General features: G+C 35.5%; 1 long non-coding RNA gene across 1 annotated transcript in view; it reads right to left on the reverse strand.

Moving 5' to 3' along the window:
• The window catches only part of LOC118598958, a 14002-nt gene extending 9900 nt beyond the window's left edge, over positions 1 to 4102 (reverse strand). The window contains exon 1 of the long non-coding RNA XR_004948199.1: positions 18 to 4102. This is a non-coding gene — a long non-coding RNA (uncharacterized LOC118598958). The remainder of the gene's footprint in view (positions 1 to 17) is intronic.
• Positions 4103 to 20959: the final 16857 nt, after the last annotated feature.

A 20959-nucleotide genomic window follows, 5' to 3' on the forward strand; every position in this document is an offset into this window, starting at 1 on the left:
TTTTTACTTCGCTCGACCTCTTTGTGGTGCTCAACAAACACAAACAGGATCATCAAAATCCTATTACACTGGTGGTAAAGAAACTCATCACCTGCTGCCCTGCCCAGCCCAGAATGTTTCTGTCATCTATCAGCACAGCTTTATTCACTTTAGGAGTCCTTTTTTAATCCATAAAACTATCACACTGCATCACACGGTCCTTCAAATCATGTCAATTTTCAACAGCACAGCTTTCCATCTCTTACTGCCAACATCATTTTTTGTTTTCTCCCTGTAGTTAAAAACATCCAACCCCTTGAAACAACGACCATCCCTAGATATGGAATATTGATGCCAAAATTACTGATGTGAAGTTACAATGTGCAAAGTCCAGACAACAGCCCACAAATATAAGTTCTTCAGCAACCTAAAACAACAAATCACACTGAATTCTAATCAGTTTTAATCATCCATTATTGTCAAAGACTGGTTTATACACACCCCACTGCAGTGTGCAGAGATGTGGGGACACATTCTGTTACATAGTTCTAGCAGACACAATCATCTGAACAAGTGGAAATCTGATGATGCACTAAAATACAAGAGTTGTTTTGATCATTTCTGGCTTTTAATATTTCCTAAAAATAAACAAATAAATAAAACAACTCAATTAAAAAACAACAAAAAAAAAAAACCTCAATTAAATACAAAAAATTACAGCCTTGGTTGAGTGGATTTTCAAGCCTCAAAGGGAAGATGCACCGTGTGCAAATGCTGGAAACAACCAGTTGATGTAAACCATGTGAAGTGTGAAGCAGCGAGAAAGGATCGTTTTAACAAACCAAAAAAAACATGTACTTTGTGAAAAATACACTTTTAAATGTACTAATTTCAGCAGTAGATAGTCACTTGTCTTTTTTTAATATATTGTTTAGGTAATTTCCCCTTTGTGGGATCAATAAAGTTTTCTATTGTATTTAGGGGAGTCGGTTAGGTTGATATTTCAGACAAACTGTGCATTTTATCATCTAAGCACCAAATTTGACGTGAATGTACGTTAGAATTTTCACTTTCAGAAAATCACAATAACCAGGTTAAAAATCCCAAATGGTCACCATTTTTAAAGATTGAAGTCAAAATATATAGACAAATATCATATGTACATTTTTGAATAAAAAATATTCTTTAGTTTATGTTATTAAAAGCAATAAAGAAAGGAGGAATCTTCATCCTTTTGTTTTATTAATTTAAGGATGTTAAAGTATTGGTAATTTGTTAAATAACTAAATGTTTTAGCGTTTTATTGTATCTAGATATTAAATTGATTAAAATAATTAACCATGGTTTACACTTTCTTGAAACACAATATTTTTTTTTTATTTTGACTTTTTTTCTTTTCTTTTCTGCTTCAATACATTTGTTTATCTGTCATCTACTACTGCTCACACCTGAATTCTTTTTAATCAGCCCAGCTGCATTGTCTTTGAATTAGTCTCCCATTGTTGTTCCCTGCCTTGTGTTTACAGTTCTATTTCTTTTTTTTTTTTTATTGAAAGTGGCAATAAAACAATGTGGATGTCACTTCTTGATACCACACAGAGGAAGATTCAACGTAAACACGGTTACTTTCAGGGTCAGCTACATTTATGACTTTAGTTTTCCAGTCATATAAACTTTCTTTCTGCCTCAACCATCTCCCTGCTCACAGAGATGAAAACTATGAATCCAGCTGAGAAACAGGGTTATCGTTTTCACGCACACCTTTCTGTCCTTTGTACAATAATCCATGTTCAAACCAATTCTCCCAAATCATTGCTCCCTTTCTCCACCAGTAAACAGTCTGCTCCCTTTCTCCTGCCACCTTCTCAAAATCCACGTCTGCTTGCAGCCACTCTCGGATACGTTCAGGATCCATCTCAACATATCTGGCAGATTTTTCCCCAGAAGTTTCTATGCACAGTTTAAACGCTAAAGAGAAAGGGTATTTCTTTGCCATCGCTAAACTGGATCACAACAGAGCAAGCCGGTGTCTGTACAACTGTGCACGAGCCGTTGGTGGGGGGCTCACAGAGCTAGCGGTGATCAGCTAGCTTCACAGAGAAAGTGTTTGTGTTAGCCTGGGGGTGGAGCAGACTCTTCCTGAAGGGCGGTTGTTAATTTGTGATGTCAGCACGAGAGGACCTGCTCGTTTCATGGGAGGGGCTGCTGTTTAAAGCGCAGGTTTTTAGAGGATTACTCAGAAATGTGTTAACTGATCAAAATACCAATTTGGGGTTCTTTATAGTGAGAAATGAACAGTATAATACACTTAAAAGCTCAAAAATATTTTTCATGGTATGGCTCCTTCACTGTTATATTTTCTGTGTGTTTCATTTGTGATCATGGTGTCCTGGTGATGGATATCACACTTGAAATGTATCGAGGACACGAATGATGTTGAGAAATCAGGTGTATTCATTGTGAAAAGTTCTTCTAAAATGTTGTTATATGGGTTTATGTGATTATCTGTGTTGTATTTTCTATGGCAGGCGCTTCCACAGTGTTCCTGTGTCTCTGTGACTGAGTTTGAAGGCTCACTGTCTCGCATTAACCAGAGAGGGGAAAAAAGAAATAAAATTAGGGGACCAGTATTTTTATTACTATTTTCTCGATGAAAATATGAAAGATATCTCAAAGTTCAGGAGGCCCGAGCCGGCAGCCCCCACACCTTGTAGGGCCGCAGCGACTTTCTGTCCGCCAGCGTCCGAGCGAGCGAGCGAGCGAGCGAGCTCAGCTCAGCTCATTCTCCTTTAACAAATGTCCCTGGCCTTGAGCAGCTGCCTAAAGATGAACACAAGAGAAAAGGAAGCCAGATGGATAAGCAGGCCATTTGCAACTCAACCTGAAAAAGTGTACGCTCAATGGCATAATCAAAAATACAGCAGAGCGTGCAGACCCACCAAGGCTACAAACTGAACAGGACTGGAAGAGTATACGGGAGAAAGAGACAGCACATAACAACAATGGTCAATGGCTGGTCTCTCTGAGAAAAGAGCATAGCAACCTCCCTGAACAGAACCCAGTAACCATCGCAGTGGCAGACATCCAAGATAGAACCTCAGGTATGAAGAACTGGACAGTACCGGACCCTGACATGATACACACATACTGGCTTAAGAAACTCACTAAACTTCAACTTAGAGATGGGGCCAGCATCGGTCACCTCCTCTACACAATGACATCCAGCTATACGCTAACTCACACAACACAAACACATACTTGCACATGTACACAAACCTAAGAACACACCCACCATGCAAGATATACAGGAAACACAGACATTACAATATACATACGGGTGTGTGTTTAGATTCTCTACAGTCTCCAAATTTACCCAATGACAAAAAAATAAATAAAAGTAATGAACATAACAGTTTTCCCTTTCCACGTTACATTGTTGGGCTGTAAACTAAGTGCAGTCATTTTTTTTCTACTTTTTATTTATCTTACCCTTGTTCTTACCCTGTTACACTGTTTTGCAGTGCTAAATCCCTGTAAGTACAATTACTTTATGTTCACAGATTTTTATTCACCTTCACCAGTAATTGAATCCTGATTAAAGAAGAGTAAAGGCAAGTACTAGCTCAAGTAACAACAATTACTTAATAACTTAAAGTCTCTTCAAAAATCCCCAAAGGAAAGGGCAGTAGCACTTTTTCAAAACATACAATACATTAACATCTGTTAATGTATTATTAAAAAATAAATAAATGGAAGGAGAGAAGAAAGAAACTCTCAAAAATGATTTTCAAAGATGAAGCACAAAAAACCCCTTACACTCAAAAGCACAGAGTACGCAGCCAAATATTGAAAACTTTCATTAGTGAAAGCCAACAAAATGTCTCAGAGTAATGTTCTCTATTTGTTCTAGCTTTATGGTTAAGAAAAGTCTGTTCTTATTTTCCTTCAATAAAAGCGTATTTCTCGTGGTTTTGAAAATAAATACAAAGCTAATATAATTTAGCAGAAGGCAGTGTCCCTCCCAGCTTCTTTCAAAGCCTGCTTTTAAATTTCTCAGAATGATAAAATATATCATTTTGAATACAATTCTTCTTTTACAAGGATAGATAATATATTATATTTAGTATTCAAGGAAGATTTTCATTTGGAAAGCTTTGCAAACATCACAGTGCAAAATTGACATGTTTTCCAAGAAACTCCAATTGGTTTCAGTTGGTTTTACACATTTAACATATAACTCATGCTTTATTATATTCTGAATGTAGCATTAAATTAACCATCTTTTTGTCTTAGAAGTTACACAAAAGAAATAATTATTGGTTATTGTTGTTGCATGTTTAAAAAAAGCTACAAATATGCAATTAGTCTTCTTTTCATCCTGAGTTAATTGTTGACAGGATTTGACAAATCACAACTCAAAATGTAATCATTTGAGAGCTCAAACATAAAAAGTATATATTAATTTTGCTATCTGTATGGAGTGAGTCATTTGTGACCAGTGGGCATTCCACTTTTGCTGGTTTTAAATCAAAGGTGCTCTCCATGATCTGCATGTCCTGTTTATGGTGACCATGAGATGACACAAATAAAATGCATTTTTATAATTTTATCATTGCTAAAAATAGGGTGAAAGCCTTTTTTCGTTTTATTTAAAAAAAAAAAATAATGGTCCCAAAGCCCAAAACACCTCTATAAAGCCTTCAAAAATCCCCTTTGTGTATGAAAGGTGCTGCACAAAGAAAGTTGCTGCTTTTCTTTACTGTTCACTGTTAACAAGTTCGGCTCTAGCGTCTGCAGCTGAAAGCTTCTCTCATGTCGGCTGAAATGTTTACTCTTGTCAGAGGAGTGGGCAGTTCAAATACAAAGAAGTGAGCTGTAAAAAAAAAATCACAAGGTTTTTCTGCTGGTCTTCAATGCACTTAAAGCAGTGAACAACACTGAAGTCTGATGGCTAAATGTTCCTGTGAGTTTTTAAGGATGTGTGTTAAAAATGTTATAAATCTTTGAGGTCGTAACAGTAACACAAGACATGCACAGGATTAGTTTTTAGAGAATTCTTCATCAAATAGAAACATGAAAGAAGAAAAATAAAATAAAAAATCACATTAAAAAAACTCATGACAGCACTAATTACCACTCTCTTATGACAATCTTGCAAATATCTTCCAAAGAAACAAACATCCAAGTTTTTTTCTAAATATTTTTGTTCAGTACTCTATAGCCTTTCCCAATTTGAGGCATATTTTTTGAAAACCTTTCTTTTTGAAGCCTTTTGAAAGCCAAAGTTGGACATAGGCCTACAGAACTTTTTTCCAAACAGATCTTCAGCAGTAAAATCAGACCAAACAATGGCAAAGACGTTTGCAGAGGACATGGAGAGCGTGAAGAAGTCACTCAACTTCATGTCAGCAGAATTAAGTCTGCTGGTCAAGAAACAAGATTTGATGGCGTTAACGGAGGAAGTACGGCAACTGAAGATGGTGATCCAAGAAAGGGACAAAACAATAGAAAACCTACAGAAAAGAGTGGATGACCTGGAACAATACACAAGAATGGATGACGTGGTGACAACTCATCGAACTTATGCAAGAACTGCAGCAAATGACAAGGATGGAGAGGATGCCCCACCAGGAGAACTACAATCACTGGAACAGCAGGTCATTAACTTCTTTAATAGTAAAGATATTATGGTGGACAGCAGAAATATTGCAACTTATCTCACTATTCCTCAGAAACAAAACAACATGCCAAAGATAGTTGTGAAATTTTCTAACCGTAAATTCAAAGATGAACTCTTAATGCAAACCAAAAAACTAAGAGGCTCAGGGGTTTCTGTCAATGAACACCTCACAAGGAAGAATGCTGACAAAACAAAAACAGATTCAAGACACTGCAAAGTGATGATTAAACAGAATGGAACATCAGAACAAGCCATAAAAGTAACTATAAGGAAAATCTCGATCAATACAATAAGACAAAATACATCCTTTTTCTTGTGTTTTTGGTACTGCTTCAGCTTCATTAAATAAATACAAATCAAATAGTGGATCATAAAAACTTTAAGTCATTTACATTTCAAGAATACAAGCGATATGAACAAGAAAACGACATTGACCCTGTTAAATACATCTACCAGAATATAAACCTGGATTGTAGATAGTACTCAACAGAGGATATCAAGGAACTATATTATACACTTTAATAGCAGAACTTTAGTAAAATAAAAGAGTATCTGCAGCAAATTCAGCTTACATGCTGTGCAATAGCAATCTCAGAAACGTGGCTTTGTTATGATAAAGAGTTGTATGATGGTTTGGATGGATGTAATTTATACAAACAAAACAGAGCTTCAATAGAAAAATATCTGACTTGTATGCTAAAGTAACTGATAAGAAAGTGTTTGTTTGTGGTGACTTTAGTATAGATCTGTTGAAGACGTGATAATACTAAATCCATGGAGTTTATAAATAACATGTTTAGCTTGAGTCTGTTTCCTCCAATAACTAAACCAAGTAGAATAACGAACAAAAGCACCACCTTGATAGATAATATTTTTGTTAATTTAACAGACAAAAAGGTGAAAAGCGTTTTTTTATTGACAGACATAAGTGATCATCATTTAAATAAAAAAATTCAAAGAACTCATGGTGGGAATGACAACATTCTTCTTGACTACAACAATAGCAGCTCAATGTTTCTCAGTGGAGTCTGTGAGAGCGACGCACTAGAGGTGGTTAGTAAATGTAAGAATTCAAGATCTACAGACGATGATGGTTTTAATATGTCACTGGTAAAAAGTGCTTTTGATTGTATAGTCAAGCCCCTCACACACATCTGTAACTTGTCTTTTGCAACAGGGATATATCCAGACAGAATGAAACTTGCTAAAGTGATTCCTCTTCATAAAGATGGTGACAAAAAGGTGATGAGCAATTACAGACCGGTTTCACTGATATCTCAGTTTTCAAAAATATTAGAAAAACTATTTCTAAAACAACTCAAAAAAATTGTTGAAAAGCACAACATATTAAATGAACAGCAGTATGGCTTTCAGGATAACATCTTTAGTAGTGATGGATTTCACAGAAAATATTGCAACAACTATTGACAAAAAAGAGAAAGCCATAGGTGTTTGCATATAGCATTTGACACAATTAATCATTCACTTCTGTTATAAAAAATGTGAGCACTACGGTATTAGAGGGGTGGTTAAGAATTGGTTGCAAAGTTATTTAAAGAATAGACTCCAATATGTTGAAATTGATGGCACAGTATCAGAACAAATGATAATAACATGTGGAATTCCCCAAGGCTCTGTTTTGGGACTTTTGAGAGCTTGTTATTTTTGCAGATGATACAAATTTATATTGTTCAGGTCAAGATATCTTTTAATTAATTATAGAAATTGAAAGGGAGTTAATTAAATTAAAAACTATTATTTTTAAATGAAAGGAAAACAAAAAGTATGTTTTTTTGGTACAGATAAAACAAAGGAAAATATAAAACTTCATTTTAATGAAAAGAAATTGAACATGTTTACGAAACAAAGTTCCATGGGGTCATTATTGACCACCAGCTCAACTGGAAACCACATGTTGAATATATGAAAAACAAAATATCTAAAGCCATAGGTATAATTAATAGAACTAAAAGAACACTAAGTATAAAATACTTAAAAAGGTTGAGTATAAAAAAATTATATTCAATCTTAATTCTTCCATACTTACAGTATTGCAGTGAAATTTGGGGAAATATACACACAACAAATATTGACCCAATAATTAAAGTTCAAAAAAGAGCAATTAGATTAATAAATAAAGTTGGTTTTTGGGAGTCCACTACTGTGCTGTTTAAAAAATCTAACACATTAAAATTTTGGATGTTGTGCATGTAAGAATGTTGGAAATTTCTTTTGGTGCCTTTCAAAATAGTTTGCCCTTGAGAGTGCAATACTTTTTTAAGAGAAAAGAGGAACATTATAATTTAAGAGGTAATTTTATGTTTGAATCGAGCAGGGCAATGACAAATGTAAAATGGAGATGTCCTTCTGTTTTTGGTACAAAACTTTGAAAGTACAGATCTTAAATTAGTCAATACTCTTAAAAAATTTAGGTTACTAATAAAATGTAAAAAAAATGTATCAATACAAGTGAAATTGAATTTTGTTTAATATGTATGTATGTACATATATAGTAAGCATGTATATGTTTATGAACTTGTACAAATAACTATGTATTTAGTTAACAATTTTGTTTTTATGTTTGTGGCATAGTTGCCAACTTGATGTTAAATTTTGTTTCTGTGTAAGTTGTATTTTTTCTTCATTCTTCTTCTTCTTCATGGTGTAATCAGAAAAAAAACACAAACTGTGGCTGTCATAGTGAAGGTATTATCACTTTAACAACATTAAACTAATTATCACAGTATTACAAAGACATAACCAAGAAATCCAGACATGCTGCATAATGAGGATGCAGAACTTACATGGCAAAGAAGTCAATTAAAAAAGGATCTGACACATCAGATAAAATAAAAAACACTGTTTAAGCATTGTACATTTAATAAATTATATTCCTGATGGACGATGCTTTGTTCTTTTCATGGGTTAACACAAACCACACAGAAAGCCAGCGCTGTGGAATCAGTGGACTGACAGCAGGACCATTTGTTGTTCCACGTAGTTTCTACGATGTCGCCTCTTTTGTTGTCTCAAATTAAGGTGCAATAGAGGTGGAACAGAGTGTAACACTGTTCTTTAATGGTGGCATTCACAAAGCACAGTGGGGTATAAAAAAAAAGCTTTCAAAAAGAAAAAAAAAAGCATGAGTGAATGTGGCGAAACTGTGTCACAGATCAAGTGAACGACAGCATCTTCCCACTTCTTTTCCCAGTTATGAGTCTTTTCTGTAGTGAGAGGGACTATCTGTGTTTCAGTGAAAAATGTCTTTATCATCACCGCTTCACCACAGAGACCAGATCATCAGTGTTGCTTTGGCTTTGTCATGGAGATTTTAGAGAAAAAGTTTGCCATAAGTGTATAAAAGCAGTACAAAAAGAGCAGCTTGAAGACTTTTAAAGAAATGGGAGCTTCACCCAATAAGGTCTGATTTATGGAACCCTGTTAACCAAAAAACCCAACATTTAATCCCAAATTTTACTTTTTCCTTGACAAAAATCACAAGATACACCAACATCCAAACATATTAAAAAGGAGAGAAGCTTTGTCATTGGTATTAATGTTGCACCGGTCCCTCCATGTGTACTTTTGTGGTACCTGCAACTCAACAAGCTTGAAGTTATGATTGTTTTTCCAGCAGTTTTCAATAGTAATTTGTTTTTCGCTAAATGCTTGGTCACAATTTCCCCTACAGGGGGATACAGCTAGGGGAAATGTGTGCGGCATGTAGGTGGAAAGTTTAAGTTTGTATACAACTGGATGAACCTGTAAGGCGAAAATGTTCATCCACATTTTTATCAATGGGTATGCTGCGGATATCGGGTTGAAGTACACACGTATGGGTTAGTAAGGGATGAAGTAAGTGAGATGCAGGCGTGTTTTACGGATTTTGCCTTTTTTCTATCCCCCCAAATCCTGCCCATATGGTTTGAGTACGACAACCCTACATATATTAGTTCATTTGGAGATCTCCAATAGTTAAACCCACCACCAGTTGCAAAGGGGAGCTTGAAACCAGAAGAAAACAGATTTAATGTGTCCAACTCCAAACAAACGATAATCCAGTTGCTTTTTATGCTGAAGCTTCTTAGTAACAAGGATGGAGATCCCACTGGAGAAGTCAAGGGAGGCAAACAAATCCAACATCTGTAATCTAAGGGCCAAAAGTCAGAGAAGGTAGATCTAAACACAAAAGGGACTGAATAAGAGTCAATAACAGTCAGGCAAAAACTGTGAAATCTGAGCTAAGGCACAACAAACAGGAAAGGAGTATGAGGAGCTGTCAGTCCTAAATACTGTGGCTCACAAGTGGAATGAATGACTGTGAATAGGCACGCCAGGTGGAGACGGGAGTGAGAGCTCACCACAGATCATGACAGCTCACTGTTTAGGAACCTCTTAGTGCTGTTCAAAAATAAGCTCTTTGCGTGCAACTTGGCTGTTCAAAATGAAAAAAATTAGACAATCAGAATGTAGTTTTGGGGGGCGTCCTGTGGGTATCTCACAGGATCTTGTGTATCACTTGCACATCCTGTGCGTACGGCATTAAGTAAAGAGCCAGTACACGCATGACCAGGATGGGAATTAGAGCACTGTAGGTCATGAGACCCTGTAACTTACATTAAACTTACAGATACTGTATTATACAACAATCATAGGTTCTATTTTCATGATGTTCTACGGTGGTCACACAAGAGAACTGAAAGAAACACCTGTGTTTCCTGTAAGACGTGGCTCTATTCCAGCTGCTTTTGGTCAAAGGCAAGCTATAGACCCCAGACTGGTTGCTGCAGGACCACACGTTCACACCTCGGGGCAATTTCCAGCATGAAATTACCCGATGGAGGATGCTGTAGGGCAGTGGGAGGAAGCCAGAGTGCCTGAAGAAAACCCACGCGCGCAGGAGGAGAATATGCAAACTCCACACAGAAAAACAATTGAAATTTTCACAAAATACAAGAACAGTTGGAGAGGTTTAATCAGGTCTTAGAGTCATTCTGCTTCATTTATCCACCAACAATAGCACTGCAGTGGGCGATCTCCCTCACAGTTAATAATATTTAAATGTTAATTTTATTTTTGTTTTTGTGTACTTTTTTTGTTTTTAATCAAAGCTCATTTTTGGCACAATGGCCACCAATTTAGCAACTGTTGGGTGGTGCACTTTAAAGGGTGCAAAGTGGAAGAATATCAACCCTTAAAAAGCATAAATTATTATAATTTTTTAAATAAAAACTGAATATAAATGTGGTACCCAGAAGAGTTAATTATCTCAAACACTAAAGATATTGTACATTTTAAGAAAAACAAAAAAACCTAAAAAGAGAGATTCAATAATGACATCCTGAAAAAAATGTTTTAAAAATGTATCATAAAAGGAAACACACAGGTGAAGTTATTTTAACATCCCAGAGCGGAAAATCAGACGCCAAATTTGAGTAAAGAATGACTTAAAACTGTAAAAAGACTGCATTTATTCAACAGAATATACATGAATGGCATTTTTACTATGATATGATTCTTCTTCAGGTTTGACAAAAGGCTTTGCCATAAAGTTACTAAATAAACTCATCCTCCTCACTAGCTTTATCTTGTATTTTAATAGTGTTTCAAAGGATTCTTTAAAAAGTTCCCTCATAAAACTGTCCATTATAAGAAAAACAGGAACACTGAAAGCAAGTAAAAGTTCAAACAAAAAGGTCAGAGATAAAAACAGGAAGAGGCGACTAATCTGAGCCAAAAAAGGTGTTTAAGATGCATGAAAAAATAAAACTTGACCAAAGAAAATGGGGGGAACTAGAGTTGCACAATTTATCAACACAGAGTGGGTGTAACGCATTGAAGCACCATAAAAAGACAATCATGGCCAGTGCTGCAGTCTGTTTTTTTAACCTCACATTTGAATTTGAATTCAGCCTGTGCTGCTCAACATTCGAGTGGAAGTTCAATGTTTGGTAAAAATCCACATACAGATCGAATTCACTTTTGAGGGCAATTCTCCTGGAGTATTCATTGTACAGCAGATCTGTAGGTAATTATGTTTTCTACGTAAAAGGATGTTAATGTTTGAAATGTCGTATTCTGAACTACGACTTATACTCCTGTGCAATTGTGTTTTTATCCTTCCGTTTATGTTGAGATCTTGTCTTACAAGCAACAAAAGAGACAAACAATTCAGACTTCACAAACGTGCACACACGAGAGGCAAACAATGGGAATTCAATGATATTTGGAACATTGTATCTTTTGAACAGGGAAAAGAAAGAAATACTAATTTTATCACAATCCTTTCAAAGACCCTTTCTTCTGCAGCTTTTGTTGTTGGTACTCAAACAAGAGCTGATTCACTGCTGAGATGAAATCCGCCTCCATGTTTCTTCACATTCTTAAATCTCAAATTTTCCTCATCAATTCTGCTTGTCTGTCTATCATTAATAGAAGAATGCACCAAGGAATACATAAGTTATACTAGACTAGTGCAGTGCGATATTTGTGATCAAAATTACCATTACAATATGACTCGCAATAAATGAACAAATAGCAAAAAACATGTTAATGCATCATATTCATTTACCTACAATCGTTTTACTTAAATAAAAGTCAGCAAACCTCCAAATGACCCGTATCTACATAAGAGCTGGGCATCTAACATAAAAGGGCACCAGTTAATTAGTCAAATGTGTGATGTGTTCAAGAACGCCCTGAATGTGGGTTTTTTGAACAGCAGAGAGTGTTCACACTGGACTGTCGCGACTTGATACTAGTGCATGTACCCACCATTGGAAGAGGCTTGATGTGAACGGTCAAAACCCTAAAAAATCTTGTGAATCTTGCTCCAAGCTTTTTCTTTCACAGCTCTATTGCGGTACATGAAAGACTTGGCGTCATATACAGTATTTCCAGTTGGACACAAACCCCTATTACTGATTTCTCCTTAATGAACACTTAAGGTACTATGATTGATTTGCAATTTATTGTGCAGGTTAAAACTAGTCTATATAAATGTGTAATTTTACCAAAAATCTGATGCCACTTTGGGAATTGTTACCTTTAAAAGTATAATTCTTTGTTAAAAATTGACAGTTTCTTCACAGTAAATAAAGTTACAAATTGGCTTCACTTAGATCCCAACTTAAGTGAATAACTGTTCAGGTTGTTCATGGTAGAAATAGGTCACACCTCTCTCTGTAGTAAACAGCAGAAAAAGAAAAAATAGCCCCTCCTTGCTTGTCCAGTTTGAACACTATGTTCACGTCCAAAAATGTGACACGCTAAATGCCCGGTATGAACATAACTTCATTGTAATCATTTGCTTGTTTGGTTCTTTTCTTTTGTTCTAGCATGTTTATGTTCTTGGGTTTCTTGCTGTGACTCCGCCCACTCACCTGTGGATCCTATTAAACAGTCACAGCTGCTGTATGATTTCGATCAACCATATTTTATATAAGGAGCCCTCTTTGTATTTCAGTGTAGACATGTGCTGAAGTTCAATTCTCTGTTACGCCTTTGCTCCTGGTTCTTCCCTCATCTGGGTTCTCGGCTGACTGTGACAGCTGGTCACACAGAAGAGGAGCAGGAGTGCTCCGGTCCTTTGATAAAATGAAGAGTTGGATGTTGCTGTGCAGAGCAGGAAGGTGGGCCTCATGTGGGATAGGGGGATCTGGTGAAAAGACAGAAAATATAATCAGAAGTAGAGTCCAGGCTGTTTTTATCATGGAGAGAATACGCTACAAGAGGTTGTCTAAAAATAGGAAATGAACCCTAATCTTAGGAAGAAAATCACTAGTAAAATTATTTATGCAGCAGATCATTTTTACTTGAGGAGAAATCTAATAATACAATATATAAGAAACAAGGAGTTCCACACAAGCATTTAAAAAAATGAGCTAAAAAAAGTTGGATAGTATTACTCAGAGCTGAACGTCAAACAGAGTTTGTATGGAGCTATACTTCATTTTGATTACAGTGACAAAAACTATAAAACACATGAACACAATAAGGAAATCTTAGTATAAGTTGGCTCATCTTAATAAACCTAAATTAAATATTAGCACTTATTCTTAGAACATAAATCTAGATTTCTGTTTCCGAAATAATAACAATAACAGGTCAGTCTAACATGTCAGGATTTATTGAGCTTTAAAATAACACCCCTAAAAATGAACTCAAAGTTATTTTAGTTCTTTATTAATATTTTCTATTGTCAAGAGTAGGGAGCAAAAAGATGTTGACTCATTATAGTAATAATTTCCTAATTTCTAGATCTTTGCTCTGGATGAGACAAAAAAAGTTTGCTGATTTGTAAAGATTTAGAGAAAAGATACATTAAAACAACGTCAAACTGGGTAAAATGACTTGAATGTCTAAAACCAAGGTTTAAATCTTTGCAAGTATCAAATAGTTTGCAGTGTAGGAGTTATCCTGAGAACAGAATTTTCGGGGATGTTTTGGAAGATAACTTTGTCTTTGATTGTTCTCTGTAATATTGAGCCCACAGGTGTGAAACTGGGGAAATTCTGGGAAAAGACTGATAAGATAGTTCGAGTTGAAGATTTCCAGATGAGTCTTCAACAAATATGCCAGCAAAGGGAGCAGAGGGGATAACTAAGAGATGGGTGCATTTGGTATTCAGGTAGATTTGATCAAAAAGTCTACCTGAGACGGGGACAGAGGGTGACTTGTGAGGACAGAGCCAGGAGCACAAACAGAAATTATTTGACATGCAAGGGTTGTAATCTGAAAAACATCTCAGAGAAAAACTGCCCGGAAAGAGTAAGAAAGGTTAGCAGCAAGAAGACAGAACACAAGTGTGAAAGTGGACTGAACAGGGACAAGGAGCAGAGGTGAAGTTTGGGAAGGATTTCATGAGTTGAAGGTCAGCAAGCCGAAAGAAACCGCAGGATGAAAGAAGGATTGTTCAGGTTGCAACAGGAGAAAGAACATAAAACAATTCATGTTTGAAGAAAAAAAAAGTATTTCTAAAAGAAGGAAAAGATCTGCTAAATATTAGTGTTACGTGTGGCCAAACTAAACCTAAGAAAAATGTTTTTTTTAATTCTTCATATACCAGTAAAACATCTGTTAAAAACTAAAAGAGCACAAGGCTGGTAAGAAAAGTAAAAAGGTTTAAAATCTTGCCATCAATGTCATTTTTTTTTTATTTTTTTATCCCAACTGAGTACAAACTTCCATTTTTTTCTTATATTTTTTACATTCTTATTCACAGTTTATGAACAGACAGAAAAACTTGATTCTTGTGTGCAAAGTTCTTACTTGAACAACAACTGAACAAAACCACAACTATAGCTCCTATTAAAAACAGCTAAAACCTTGAAAAAAAAACTCAAAAGTGGAAATAAACAACAGAAAGTGTAAACTCCCATAATGCACCTTGCTTTTGCTTTGCACAGGAGCAAACTTAATAAAACTTTAAAGGTCAAATGTTTGCACTCATTCCCTTGTTAATGCACAGTCATACTTTTTAATGATACATTAAATAAAATGTTTTGCTAATGATGCTGATCCAAAAGCTGTTTCTTCATTAATAGTTTATACACAATTAGTAAAACTTTAGCTCTAGTCTTTCGTGAGAATGCATTCATTTATAAGCACTCCTCTGCAAAAGTCACATTTGCTTTCTATTCTATCAACCCTTCCATCCTTTAAGCTCCTTTAATCCCTTTTGGGGGTCATGAGGTTGCTGGAGCCTATCCCACCCACTGCTGGGTGAAGGTTGGGTACACCCTGGACGGTGTTGGTTCTGATCATGTTCTGATTGGGTTTTTCCGCCGTCAGTCACACCAGGTTCAGGTTGATGATCATCCACTGCTGTTGTCATTTCAGTTAATTACCGTCAGAGTATCAGAGTGTCTGGTTTTTAGTGTTTCAGTGTCAGGTCATCTGGATTGTCACCCTTTTTGTTGCTCCCTAGTTTGTGTCGTCATATTTAATTTAATTTTAGTTATTAAGCTTTTGCCACCAAGCCTGATCTCTTACATTTTGAGTCCTAGATAGCCCGTTCCTGACAGAAAAATTTTATTACAGTAATGCACACACAGTGTGTAAAAACTTTAACAAATGAACTCATTCTTGGAATCAACTTCCAAATTCAAATGAGTAAAATCTGTGACCAGAGGAAAAAACAAAAAGGGTGTAAACGGATGACTGAAGATGAAACTGACTTTTAAATAAACATTGGGACAGTTAAGTAACAACTGTGGGTGAAGAGCGTGAAACAAAACCTGGAGAACAGAACATGACTGTCAAAGGAAAACATCAAATTAACAATATTAAAATAGTCACCAATCCTGACAAGATTAATGAATTTCAAGTCCAGTTTAGTCATTTATCTTGTTGTAAATGTGTCAGATGGTGGCAGAAGCTTCATCCTGTATGTGCACATGACTGCCATCATTACATTTAGGCTTACAGGTTTTCATGTCATTATAACTGAGCTGTTTACATCTTTGCTTCAACAAATCCCCTCTTCTCTCCGTGATCCCTTTCCAGACATGAACACATTTGTGATTCTTAGCAGAAAAACCCAAACAAAAGAACCAAATGAGACAGAGCACAGGTTGGGAAGAAAAAACTGTAATCATGCTATATGGGAATCTGTTTAGCTCGCATTCACCGCAATCTATCTCCAACCTAAATATGGAGCGAACAGACGGAGTGTTATCTGCTGCATGTATTTACTATGCAAATGTTCCTTTTTGCTCCTCGCTTTGGGACAAAATGCTTCTTAACAAGTGAATGCAGCCTTCCAGAGAGGTTTCAGACGGGAGCCCAGAGAGAGCGAATGGAGCAGATGACAGCAAGAAAAGGAGCTTGAACAGTCTGTCAACATTGGAGATGAAAATTTACTGCATAGATCCTATTTTGCATTTTTGAACACACTTCTCATATTCTAATTTACTGTCTCTTGTAAAGCTCTGGTTTGGTTTGATTTGATTTTTAAGCACAAGGTTAAATAGTTAGACTTAACAAAACTTAAAACAAAAAAGTGCTAGAAAATAGAGTTGGTAGCAGAAAACATATTCATTCCCTCCCCTAATCTTGCTACTTTTTACGCATACATTTTAAAAACTTAACTATTCATATAAACACAAAAGAAATAAAATGATTAATCTATAACAAAAAGCAAGTACTAAACAGCTTCCCAGTTCATGGTTGCCCATATCTTGTCCTATTAGGCTTCTCAGTTTTCTAATCTAAACATTTCCAAGATTTTTATTTTTTTTTAATTGTTTAACATTTTTATTCATTTTGATTCCTTAATGGACATCACTGATTGGACAATGACGTTTGTCAGTCATTTCAAAATAAAGTTATTTAGCGTGAGTCAACACTGGATATGCTCCATAGTGATCATGTATTTTATTAGTATGCAGACATTGAAGACACATTTGAAAAAAACTCAAACAGTTGTTCAGGATCATTGTAAAAAAAGAGCTTTGAGTTAAGTCGGGATGATGTTAAATTTCTATAGTTGGAATGAAGCTGTCTAGAATCTTCAAAAAATGCATTTTCATAGATAATAGTGTATTTTCTACTCTTGTGAATCAGGTGATTGTTTTGTACCATAAGCTTAGTTTAAATACATGTATCATTTACAGATGTTGTCATATAAACACCTCTTTATGGAGAGAAAATAGTTCCACCCGATTTGTGTGAAGATAATTCTTGATTTATAACTTCTTGACGTGTATAACTTTGGATTCATGTGTTAATTTTCTTTTGTTATTTTTGTACAGTGAATGCACAATTCCAAATAAACAGTTATTCACAAAATGCATTTTATGAGTTACAAATTAAGAAATACGCACAGACAAATCGGTGGAGTCTATTTTCTGTCCATACATCTCACATAGTAACACACAGGCATCCGCTAACCCTCTAACGAGGTTCAGATTTATTTGAATCAACGCTCAGACATTCATGACCAAAGCTGGACAAATGCCACTTAAGCTCAGAAGTTCCGTTACATAGATAGTATTCATGATACCCCTCACTAACTGTGAAGAATAATAAATATAGTGTTTTCTTAGCTGAAACCAAAGGAAAAAAAATCAATGTTTTCATTTCCTACACCAATTGTGTCTGAACAATAAATGGATAATATTTTTCCTTCAAAGATAACAGAAGAATATTCACAAATAATAGGAAAAAAACAATAGAAGTGAGCTGGAGAAAGGCTCTCTTGTTTCTTACTTCCTCAATCTGGAAGAAACATCAAAAAGAGACACAGTGTCATTATTGCACAGCAGTATCATTAAAGCCACTATAAGTCTTTTCATACTTTTTTCTCTTCAATTTAGGCTGTCGTTGACACCAGTCAAGCTCTTGTTATTCTCTGGATTTTTTTTCTCTTGGCCAATCCTTTCATTGTTTGTCTTGGAAGTTTGGGCTCAACCCTGTGGAGGAGTTTATTCTCTTGTGAGACCAGTGGCTACAACATTGTCAAATATCTAAAATAACATTTCTTGTGACTGCAGAGTTTAAAATTCTGAGCAGGCTCTTGATGATTTCTATTTTTCTGTTTATTTTTACCTGTGCTACCCTGTTCCAGCCTGACCTGCACCAGTGGAGCAAACAAAAACATCATGTTGGCCCAGAATTACTAAAATATAGATTTTACTTGCAAGGTTTTACACATTTACATAATGTTCTTTTTTTTTAGTGCAGTATCAGAAAGCATTCTGTATATTACTATGTCACTAAAAAAAGAAAAGAAAAAAATTCCAAAAAGTAAGTAATTTTTTAATTTAGATTTAAAATGTACATGTGTTTAAAAAAGTTTAATTTTAATTGCAGTTCATGGAGTTTTTACTTCAAAAGTTTGACTGTATTTTCATTTAAGCGCCAATTGTTCATGTCCCTTTGAGAGAAACGCAAACTTGGAGAAATGCTGCGTTCGTGTGGAGTTGGAAGGATTGTAAAAATGTCTGTCTGACTCAGAAAACACATGTGAATGTCGGGAAAAACAACAAATCCTCAGATAAATACAGAATCATTTTCCTCACCCAAACAAAGGTCAATGCATTTATAGTGCACCATCTGGGTAGACAGGGATGATTAAACAATTATAAGGACTATGAAGGCTGTAGTTTGTCCTTCCTATTCTACCCTGTCTTCGAGAAACTCCAGAAACATTGTTGTCTGTATTTTGACCGATCAATTGGAGTAAATTAGTTGTCAGAAAGACAGAGATTCTTTATAACGAGCCAAACTGTCATCAAATCTTTGCATGTGGGGGCGTAACAACAATTATTTTTATAAAATAAATTATATTGAAATGCAATGCTTAAGGTGGGAGATTGAAGTCAGGAATTTGCTGTCACGCCATCATGGTATAAGGAGAAAACAACATTTATATTCAGTATCAGGCACAGTACATCAGGCACATCTACATCACTTTAGATTAACTACATTAGGCCTTGAGATGGTCTGTTTTCATTTACATTTATTGCTGACAGCTCTTCTCCTTTTCTGTGTCCATCTCTGCTCTTCCAGTCCCTACAGAATCCACTAAGAAGGAATCCCTACACAGTTGGACTGACTTACTGAGCTCAAACATAAAAGAGTCACAATGAGCCACTGATAGCATGCTAACGCTCACATTAGCATTCTGACAGTTTTTCAAATCCGAGCACTGACTCTCGGGTATTTTGTAAGAGAAAAAAAGAGTCACCCAGGAGAAGAAGAAGCAACCATGATTCAATTGTGTTGATTTTGTAGACAGCATTTTTGATTTCCACTTCAAAAACCACAGCCTCAGGTGATGCATTTTGGTATGCAGCAAAGATCTGTGCACGCTTCTAGCATCCAGATGTTGTGTCTTATAAAGTGATCCGTTATGTTTAATTATGGGCATCTTGATCTTCTTCTAGGCTACGTACTAAATAATTGTAATCTGTTCAGAATTTTTGCTGTTTTAGCTTCATTTTGTGCTGAGTTATAAGGCAATATTGATGGTTTTTCTCTGCTGCTTTTTACTTTTGTAAACATTGGAGCTGTGATGGTTAATTGACTTAATTAATTCATTCATTTAAATTAATCTTACAACAGATTGATCTATCTTGTCAAATTGATCTATAATCATTTACTATGGCTTTTAAAATCATTTTAAAATGTAACAAATCCATTATATAGATATTGAGGTACAGTAGATTAATTTTACTGTAGTGTAAAAATGACCAAGTGCTATCACAGCAGACAACACACATGATGATCAACCTTCAGTACAGTCCTATTTGTAGAAAGACTTTTGCAAAGATATGTGACCATACAGTGTGATATAATGTTCTATTAATGTTCTGTTTGGATTTTGTTAATGTGGAAAACAACAGTTTTACTGAACTTTATGAAACTAAAATGTGAATTAATTTTTTCAATGATCCTTGTTTTCTTGTTTGTTTGTACACGTATTTAATTTACACTTAATTATCTTGCAAGAAATACAATGAATCTGGAAAACTTCACCTGCACTGTTCAGTACCAGTGTATCTCTGAGTCACACTGATTGAATTTTTGGCTAAAGATGTCTTGGATTGATTTTAAGTCAATGATTGGATGGTTCAAAATGAACCAATATGGACTATGAATCATATCGGCAAATTGTTACGATGACTATAGTCCCCTGCATGTTGGTTGGGTCAGACCCCCCTGTCTTTTCTGAGTGGACTTTCATGTTTTCTGGGACTTTCTTTCCAGCCTCTAACAAGGGTCAATTTAAGATCCTAAACCTCTATTGTCAGGGAGTGTGTCTGGTGAGCCCTCTTTGCAACATGTTGCGTTAGATTTACTCAATGATGCAAGTTTAGCCTTCATTTAAAAAATAATAAATCTTCTCCGCTGACACTAGGTTGTGGATTCATTTATCCTAAATTAGAAACACCTAGACGTCAGAGTCAGTGTGGAGATCAATGCATTTAATCTGCTGGGCACCAGAGAAGGCTTCACAAAACCCCCTGATAGAGTGGAGCTACGACCACAGAGATTGCTGGGATTGATTTGGTTTAGATCTTTGCTCAGACTTTGCCTTTGAGGGTTTTTGCAAGACAAGAATATGTTTTTAAATTACTCTTTGAATGTGTTGCTCCTGTGTGTATTACACTTGTGGAATCAGTAATGTAGAAAAACACACAAAAGCAGATTGTTACACTGGATAACTGATCATTCGTGTTACACAAACGAGTTAAACAAACAGAGAAGAGTGATGTTATTATTAATATATAATGATTGAATGTGAAGCAAGTAAAGTGTGTGATGAGCAATATCTTTTAGAAAAACTAAAAAAAA

The sequence above is a fragment of the Oryzias melastigma genome, linkage group LG1, assembly GCF_002922805.2.
Source record: "Oryzias melastigma strain HK-1 linkage group LG1, ASM292280v2, whole genome shotgun sequence".
Lineage (NCBI taxonomy): Eukaryota > Metazoa > Chordata > Actinopteri > Beloniformes > Adrianichthyidae > Oryzias > Oryzias melastigma.